Raw genomic sequence first — 10,044 nt, 5'->3', positions numbered from 1 at the left:
GAACCACCATGTAGAGCCTCCATGAAGAACTCCGGTAACAAAATGATGATAAAAAGAAAGGAAAGTTGAAAACACAAGGTGAAGCCTTGTAATAATTTAGATGGAGCTTCGCGATGAGATAAAGCAGAAAACCTTGGAACTCCGGAAAAGAAAGATGACTCAGTTGTAATCAAGAATTAACTCATCATGGACAATCTCCGGAAGAAAAGAATCCATTATTTGGATGAAGCAAGAATAAGAATTATGTTATGCGTATCCTTCACCAATTTAAATTGATGACAAGCAACGGATTTGGCATACTAATTATTCTCATGGAAAGGATTAAGATAGATATAGCAAAAACTTGAGAAAAGGCTTCAACGAACCACCGTTAGGATTTGAAAGAATGAATGAATTGATATGATAACCAAGGAATAAAACTCTTGCGTGAACCACCGTAAGAATTGAAAATGAGAGTAACAAAGGCACAAATCACCGGGTAGAATTGGAAATACGAATGAAGATACTTGAGGGAATTTAGATACAAGTGAAACGAAGAGATCATGAACTGACTAGAGAATACTTGAGCGATGCACCGGTAAGATTTTGAGAATGAGAGTTGAAAGCTGAGAATGAATAAACCCGAAATGATGGCCTCTGGAGAATCAGACTGAAAAGACTCGTGAATTGCTCCGAATGGGTGAAAAGAATATCTCACAATCGAAAACAATTAAGAGAGGATGGAATCAAGCTAGAATCACAAATCTTTGGAAGAACATGTAAGAATTTAAGAGGAACTCCTCTTGGGTCTTCAAATCCGAGAATGATGACGGGAAACACCACCATGAATTGTTGAGGTACTCCAGAATAATGAAGAATATAAAGGTTGAATCAACAATGAAAAGAATTTGAAAGATCTTGGAGAAAGACATAGGACTGATGATAATTCATTCTTACGTCAAACTTTGAAAAAGAATATGAGAATAACTTCGGAAAAATTAGAAGAGTCAGGTAAGATCCTGGGAAAAGACCTGTGGGTTAGGGCCCACTCAAAAGATAAACCGTTGAATGATTTAAAAGAGAGATTGCGCCGGTTGAATTAAATGGCTTGAATGAGATAACATCCTCAAAAGAACTTGAACGAATTTAGAATGGAAACTTGAATCTTCTGAGATATCTCAGTACTCCGGAACAAATGAATAGCGAGAGGTGAATGATTAGGGGGGGGTGCACCGACATGATAAAACATTTGAAATAAGGAAAAGAATATGATCAACACCGAAAGCTTGAATTGAATCCACCGGAGAAGAAAAAGAATGAAGAATGATGAACTTGAGGCTCCGTTAGAATCTTCCTGCGAATCACCGGATAAGAACATTGAAAGAAAGGAATGGAGAAAATTCACATGAATAAAAAGGATACTTGATTTGAATATCTCTGAGTCCTTGAAGAAAAAATGGGTGGGAGGGCGGGGAAACAAAGGCAACTTCGGATGGATGAAACAAATAACATTGAGAAGACTTTGAGTTGATCTTGCGGATGGGAAAATGGTTGGATCCACTTGAAGAGTAGCACACCGGTTGGAAATAGAATTGAGATGACAACCTTGATGATAAAAAAGGATTAATACTCTCATAGAAATATGAGAGCATCGCTTAAGGAAGGTATGGAATCAACACTTGACTTTGAAGCAACTCGAATACCACAACTGAAAACAAAACAAAGGATTGGCTTGCAGAATAAGCCGGAAACAAACATATGATAGATCCCATATCGTATCATGTGTCTGTTGGAAAGATATTCTAGGAGCTACTTGAATTCCCACTTATAAACTCCCAAAACTTTCTGGTTATGAAATCAAGTGTTGGGGATACAGGGGAAGCATAATATCTCACCCAAAACTAACAAATCCTACATCCAGCTGTATCCATCCTTCAAAACATAACCAAGAAACCTTCGGAAATCATTTACCTCAACCTTCGAAAAGAATCCATTATACGAGTTATGACAATACTCCCGAACTCCCGCCCCAGTACCGGGTGGCGTCGAGGTTATCTCACCAGCAACTGCATAAAAGAGATTTTCAATGTCGGCGAAACTCAGGTATTCTAGAACTCCAACGATGAAATTGTGACGACAACACCTCGGAGCTCAACTCCCTGGGACACTGCCACAACCCCTAAATGTCAGGAGGCACCAAGAACAATGTTCTCGTCACAAAACCATCAGAACGATTCCAAGATACCCACGTGATCCTAAAATTTGTTTTAGTGAAATTTGAGGAGAGGAGAGTCAAAACTCTACGTCAGGAGGCCTCACCAGAGCGACGAAGGGACTGAGGAGTAAAAATAATCCTACTCTCCGATATATATAATCCTAAGACTCAAAACATTTTGTTCTAGACTCAACAACATCAGCGATTCGATCGAGCAGGGGGCTCCTAAGTTGGGGATGGCTCTGATACCAACTTGTAACACCCACGATGCGGCTATTTCTCCCACATGTCAGGGCACGACTTAGAGGCATAGCCGCATGGTAGGTTTGTCACAAGAGGGGTAATCTTCACATAATCCCATGTACTGAATAAGAAAGGGATAAAGAGTTGGCTTATAATCGCCACTTCACACAAATACAAGTTAAACATGCATCATCCAGAATACAGTCAAGGTCCGACTACAGAACCAAAATAAAAGAAGACAACCCCAAATGCTAGATCCCCGGTCGTCCCAACTGGGCTCCACTACTGATCAACCAGAAAAGGCATAAAACAATGACCAAGATCTTCAACGAGCTCCCACTTGAGCGGGGCTGCGTCACCTGCACTGGCATCATCGGCACCTGCAACTGTTTGGAAGTATCTGTGAGTCACGAGGACTCAGCAATCTCACACCCGCGAGATCAAGACTATTTAAGCTTATGGGTAGGAAAGGGTAGTGAGGTGGAGCGGCAGCAAGCACTAGCATATATGGTGGCTACCTTACGCAAAAGAGAGCGAGAAGAGAAGCAAAGCACGGTCGAGAAGCTAATAAGTGATCAAGAAGTGATCCTGAAGCTACTTATGTTCAAGCATAACACGAGACCGTGTTCACTTCCTGGACTCCGCCGAAAAGAGACCATCACGGCTACACACGCGGTTGATGCATTTTAATTAAGTTAAGTGTCAAGTTCTCTACAACCGGATATTAACAAATTCCCATCTGCCCATAACCGTGGGCACGGCTTTCAAAAGTTCAAAACCCTGCAGGGGTGTCCCAACTTAGCCCATCACAAGCTCTCACGGTCAACGAAGGATATTCCTTCTCCCAGGAAGACCTGATCAGACTCGGAATCCCGGTTACAAGACATTTCGACAATGGTAAAACAAGACCAGCAAAGCCACCCGAATGTGCCGACAAATCCCGATAGGAGCTACACATATCTCGTTCTCAGGGCACACCGGATTGTCCAAGATTCCGGTAGGCCAACCCAGAGTTGCCCCTGGTGGCCACCGGCTACTGACAGGTTGGACCAACACTCAGAGGAGCACTGGCCCGGGGGTTTAAAATAAAGATGACCCTCGGGCTCCGGAAACCCGAGGGAAAAAGGCTTAGGTGGCAAATGGTAAAACCAAGGTTGGGCCTTGCTAGAGGAGTTTTATTCAAAGCAAACTGTCAAGAGGGTCCCATTCCCCCAACCGCGTAAGGAACGCAAAATCAAGGAACATAACACCGGTTTGACAGAAACTAGGGTGGCAAGAGTGGAACAAAACACCAGGCATAAGGCCGAGCCTTCCACTCTTTACGAAGTATATAGATGCATTAAAGTAAACAAAGATATAATAATGATATCCCAACAAAACCCATGTTCCATCAAGGAACAAACTTGAATCTTCACCTGCAACTAGCAACACTATAAGAGGGGCTGAGCAAAGCGGTAACATAGCCAAACAACGGTTTGCTAGGAAAGGTGGATTAGAGGCTTGACATGGCAATATGGGAGGCATGATATAGCAAGTGGTATGTATCGCGACATAACAATAGAGCGAGCAACTAGCAAGCAAATATAGAAGTGATTTCGAGGGTATGGTCATCTTGCCTGAGACCCAACAAGGAAGAAGAATGAGTCCATGAAGAAGAAACAAACGAACATAGTCGAACGAATCCTCACGACTCCGGAACGAAACCGAAGCTAACGAGAGAAGCAACCCAGAAAGAAACAAACAACATAATAAACAACCATCACATAAACATGGCATGATGCACAACGAAGTATGATGCATGTCCGGTTTAAATATACATGGCATGGCAAAGTGCAATAAACAAAAGTACAAATTAAGTGGAGCTCAATATGCAACGAGTTTCATATTGACGGAACACCACATCAATTATTTAGTTCACTCCCGGTTAGGTACTCAACAATATTAAATGTTGGTTAACATGGCAAGAGGTGAAGCATAACAAAACTATACTATCTAAACAATTTAAATGGGGCCGGATATAACAAGCAACAAATCCGGTAATCCCCATATGCATTAGCAATTTGGTGCAACAACAATTTTAAACTTATAAATGTTATTATCATGATGCGAATGGCATGTGCAAGTTTTATGCAATTTTATGGAAATGCTGACATGAACATGATATGAAGCATTTGTCGACATGGCGGAAGGAAAAAGGGGCCACGTCAACGAATCCGAAAATGATGCCACGACAACATAACGGTTCCGGTAACTCGATTGAGATGCCGGTGAAAAAGATAGGGCGTGAGCGAGTTGAGCAAGATGGTGGGGTGCTCCCGACTATCGGGTTCCCACGGGTTAGTGGCATGGAAACGAGGAGGACCGAGCAAGTGACAACTCGGACACGGTGCAAGCATAGGGTGCATCTCATGCAACACAAGCATTCGTTCTCGGATGGTCGTCTCGGGGTATACCTTTGAAGCGTGCATTCGGGGTGGTTCAAGTTCGGTAAAGTAAGTAGGTGTTCTCGGGACGGGCGTAGGAAGTAGTCGTTCTCGCAGCGGTAGTGGTGCACGGTCGTCATGGAAGTAGTTGTACACATTGTCTTGTCGAGTCCACGACGAGGGTAGTTATTTAGTCGACGGTCTTTGGCAACGGTCGTCGTACACGGATCGTAGACGTTCGGGTCTTCCATAGAGGTACTAGACGCATCTCGGATGTGTAGTCGTACACGCACATAGAAGAGCTTGACGGGTCCCGTGTGTAGTCGTGCTCCGCGACTCCGCATAGTTGTTCACATCTTCGTGCTGTAGTCGAACTTGATGAAAAAAGCCCCCACGGCGACGGTAGACGTACACGGTCAGTTTGAAGGAACTTGGCGAAAACAAAACGTTTGGTCTTGGCGTTCAGCGACAACAGTACAAGAAGGCAAGGGCATGGCCGAAGGTGAGGTTGCAGCGGGCCTTGGACGTGAACTCCAGCGACGGTACGACGGGGACGGCGGACTTGACGGTGGAGGAGGAGGTTGGTGTAGGCCATCAGCTGCGGCGCGAGATGCAGCGAGGTCATGGGGGCGCGAGACTTGAACGTCGACTCCAAGGAAACTCGGGGCAGGGGAAGCAGCCACCATGGGGACCGGGAGGAGCTCAGCTCTCCTCAGGCGTTGCAGGCTGCTGGTGGAGGACACGCGCGAGCGAGGTGGCTCCTGGATGGCGTAGAGGAAGCAGAGGATGGATCGGGTCCGACGACGAAGGAGAACGACGGGATGTGGCTAGGCTGCGCTGACACTTGGCGAAGGTGTGGCCATGGACGACGGTGAGGCGGGTCGAGGGCGGTGGTGCTCCTGGTCGCAGCGGACGGGAACTGGCGACGTGCGGCTGCGGCTGCTCGATGAAGGGGCGCGGCAGGGACCGATGCAGGTCATGACGATGACAGCAGGGCGAGACTTGGCGTGCGGCAGCGACGAGACATGGCAGCAGGGCAGCGGCCTGCCAGGTCGCCGGTGTGGACGCCATGGCCGGGGGCCATGGTAGCAGTCAAGGGGATGGGCATGGGGCGCTGCCCCTCTGCGTGCGTGTGTTCTGTGTGTGGTGGCGTGAGCAGGGGAAATGAGAGGTAGCGAGTGAGGGAGAGATCGAGAGGGAGAAAGGGGCACAGACGAGAGGAGGGGTCGAGCATGGGTTCTCCTGCTGGCGGAGGGAGAGGGGATTGGGAGAGGTGGCTCGGGCGCCTAGGGTTAGCGCAGGTTGGGCTACGGGAAGCCTTGGGCCAAATGGGCCAGAGGAGGCCCAAGTGGCAAGGCTGGGCTCTCTCTCTCCCTCTTCTTATTTACTTCTTTATTTCCCGATTTAACAAATATACTGAGAAATAAGAAATGTAGAGAGAGATAGGAGAAGAATTGGAGCAGGGCGCCAATTTTCTTACACTCATAAAAAGAAGCTTGATCCAAGAAAAATACATTTGGCACCGTTTTGAAGGGTTGCATTCGAACACATTTGAGTGTGATTCAAATAAGTTTGAATTAGGAAAACATTTTTGGAGAGTCCAAAAATGTTCGGAATTTTGTGGAGAACGGGAAAGCGGTGAAAGAAATTATGGGCAAAGTTTGGGGACCAAACTTGAAGTATAGAATACATGAAATTATTTTGCAAGTGTGTCAGAATATTTATTATAGCTCCCTAATAATATTGGGAGACTTTTATATGTTGCAAAGAGAAATCACCATGTGCATTTCCCTCGATTTAAATGGAATGAAGATCCATGCAGTTTATTTAGTTGAGTTTTAAAAAAGGGGTGCACGATGACATGATGCAATGCAAGATATGCCATGATGAATGCAACAAGGCAATCGAAACACATGAAAACAACGAAATACATGAAAGCCGTCTGGAGCGTCGGTCTCGGGGCATCACAGTAGGCGCGCCCCCCCCCTCGTGGACAAGGTGTGGGCCCCCTGACATGGATTCTTCTTCCAGTATTTTTTATATATTCCAAAAATAATCTCCATTGATTTTCAGGTCATTCCGAGAACTTTTATTTCTGCACAAAAATAACACCATGGCAATTCTGCTAAAAACAGCGTCAGTCCAGGTTAGTTCCATTCAAATCATGCAAGTTAGAGTCCAAAACAAGGGCAAAAGTGTTTGGAAAAGTAGATACGACGGAGACGTATCAACTCCCCCGAGCTTAAACCTTTGCTTGTCCTCAAGCAATTCAGTTGATAAACTGAACGTGATAAAGAAAATTTTTTACAAACTCTGTTTGCTCTTCTTGTTGTAAATATGTAAAGCCAGCATTTAGGTTTTCAGCAAAGATTATGAACTAACCATATTCACAATAACACTTAGGTCTCATGTTTACTCATATCAATGGCATAATCAACTAGCGAGCAATAATAATAAATCTCGGATGACAACACTTTCTCAAAACAATAATAATATGATATAACAAGATGGTATCTCGCTAGCCCTTTCTAAGACCGCAAAACATAAGTGCAGAGCACCTTTAAAGATCAAGGACTGACTAGACATTGTAATTCATGGTAAAAGAGATCCAGTCAAGTCATACTCAATGTAAACTAACAGTAATGGAGGCAAATGACAGTGCTGCTCTCCAACTGGTGCTTTTTAATAAGAGGATGATGACTCAACATAAAAGTAAATGGGTAGGCCCTTGTTAGAGGGAAGCAGGGATTTGTAGAGGTGCCAGAGCTCGGCTTTGAAATAGAGATGAATAATATTTTGAGCGGTATACTTTCACTCTCAACGTAACAACCGAGAGATCTCGATATCTTCCATGCTACACACATTATAGGCGGTACCCAAGCAGAATGGTAAAGTTTATACTCCCCCACCACCAACAAGCATCAATCCATGGCTTGCCCGAAACAATGGGTGCCTCCAACTAACAACAATCCCGAGGGAGTTTTGTTTGCAGTTATTTTGATTTGATTTGAGCATGGGACTGGGCATCCCGGTGACCAGCCATTTTCTCGTGAATGAGGAGCGGAGTCCACTCCTCTTGAGAATAACCCGCCTAGCATGGAGGATACAGACAACCCTAGTTGATACATGAGCTATTTGAGTATACAAAACAAAATGTTTATTTGAAGGTTTAGAGTTTGGCACATACAAATTTACTTGGAACGGTAGGTAGATACCGTATATAGGAAGGTATAGTGGACTCATATGGAATAACTTTGGGGTTTATGGAATTGGATGCACAAGCAGTATTCCCGCTTAGTACAAGTGAAGGCTAGAAAAAGACTAGAAAGCGACCAACTAGAGAGCGACAACACTCATGAACATGCATTAAAATTAATCAACACCGAATGTAAGCATTTGTAGGATATAATGCACCATGAACATAAATATCGTAGAGGCTATGTGCCGGGGCTGCTAGATCCACGGGCACCTATGGGACCGACAGACCGGGTCCCTTTCGGTTCAGCGGGGGCGGAGGTCGCGCAAAGAGCAGATCGAGGCGAGTCACGCGAGCGATTTACCCAGGTTCGGGCCGCATGGATGCGTAAAACCCTACTCCTGCTTTGTGGTGTTGTATTGATTTCTAGCTCGGGAGCGCGGAGTGCTACAGTACACACCAGCAGCTAGCAAGACCGAGCGTGAGTGTTCGAAGTGGCTAACCCCCCCCCCCTCGTTGCACTCGGGCCTCCTTTTATATGCTCAAGGGGTTACCGACATAGCAACGGAGGTAAAGGGCAAAAATGGAAAGGTGCTTGTGGTAGGTATAGCTACCTGCTACAGTGTTATTATACCTAACCCTGGCGGCAGGGGACAAGGGCATTAATTGCCCGTCTGTGTCGCCTAGACAGTACTGAAAGGGACCGCTAGGGACGCCACCGTTTTCCACGGTGGTTATCTTGTCAGCGCCTGCTTGCCACCTCGCACCCCTAGCTGCACGGCCCCCTGCCACGTGTGCTCCGGAGGGCCCTAGAGCGACACGTTGGCAGGTGTGCTGGAGCGCGGGCACGAAGTGGGGGTTTCCCGCGGCAAGCTCCTTGCCGTGGTCGTCGTCTTGGCGTGTCCGGGAGCTTGTCGCTCACCGGGCCTTGCCGGGACGCATGGCGCGTCGCGGTAAGTTTTCTTGGTATGCCTTGAGTGGCCTTCCCGGCAAGCTCCTCTTGCCGGGGTCTTGTTTCCTTCCCGGCCAGCTTCTCTTGCCGGGGCCTTGGTTGGCCTTCCCGGCAAGCTCCTCTTGTCGGGGCCTTGTTTTGAGTACTTTGTTCTTGAATGGTCTTCAAAGTAGCCGCAGAGGGTCTTGGCGGCCACCCGGCAAGCCTTGCCGCGGGATGCTGCGACTGCCCGTGCACAAGTTCGGGATACTAGGGTACCCCTACTCTAGTACACCGACACTATGTTGATTTTGTTTCAACTACATGCGTGAACATGTGCCAAGTCAAGCCAGTCGAATCGTCCAAAGGAGGATAGTACCCTATTATACCACATCACAACCATTTTAATAGCATGTTGGCACGCAAGGTAAACCATTATAAACTCCTAGCTAATTAAGCATGGCATAAGCAACTACAATCTCTAATTGTCATTGCAAACATGTTTATCTCATAATAGGCTGAATCAAGAACGATGAACTAATCATATTTACAAAAAAAAGAGAGGTCGAGTTTATACCAGCTTTTCTCATCTCAATCAGTTCATCATATATCATCATTATTGCCTTTCACTTGCACGACTGAATAGTGTGGATAATAATAATAGTGCACGTGCATTGGACTAAGCTGGAATCTGCAAGCATTCAATTCAAGAGAGAAGACAAGGTAATAAGGGCTCTTTGTTAGATCAACAATAGTGCATATGAGAGCCACTCAACATTTTCATCATGGTCTTCTCCTCTCGACCCCCAAAGGAAAGAAAAGAAACAAAACTATTTACACGAGAAAGCTCCCAACAAGAAAAAGAAGAACAGTAAATCTTTTTGGGTTTTCCTTTTAATTACTACTACTACAGGCATGGAAGGTAAACTAGCTAAAAGCTACAACTAATTTTTTTGTTTTTTCTTAAGGTTTTTCAAACACACAAGAAGAAAGCTTAAAAAGAAAATAAACTAGCATGGATGATACATTGAAAAAGTATGAGCACCGACAATTGGCA

This window comes from Triticum urartu, chromosome 2A (assembly GCF_056163025.1).
Source record: "Triticum urartu cultivar PI428250 chromosome 2A, HENAU_Tu73, whole genome shotgun sequence".
In the NCBI taxonomy this organism is placed as follows: domain Eukaryota; kingdom Viridiplantae; phylum Streptophyta; class Magnoliopsida; order Poales; family Poaceae; genus Triticum; species Triticum urartu.
Note: the sequence above shows the minus strand (reverse complement) of the source record.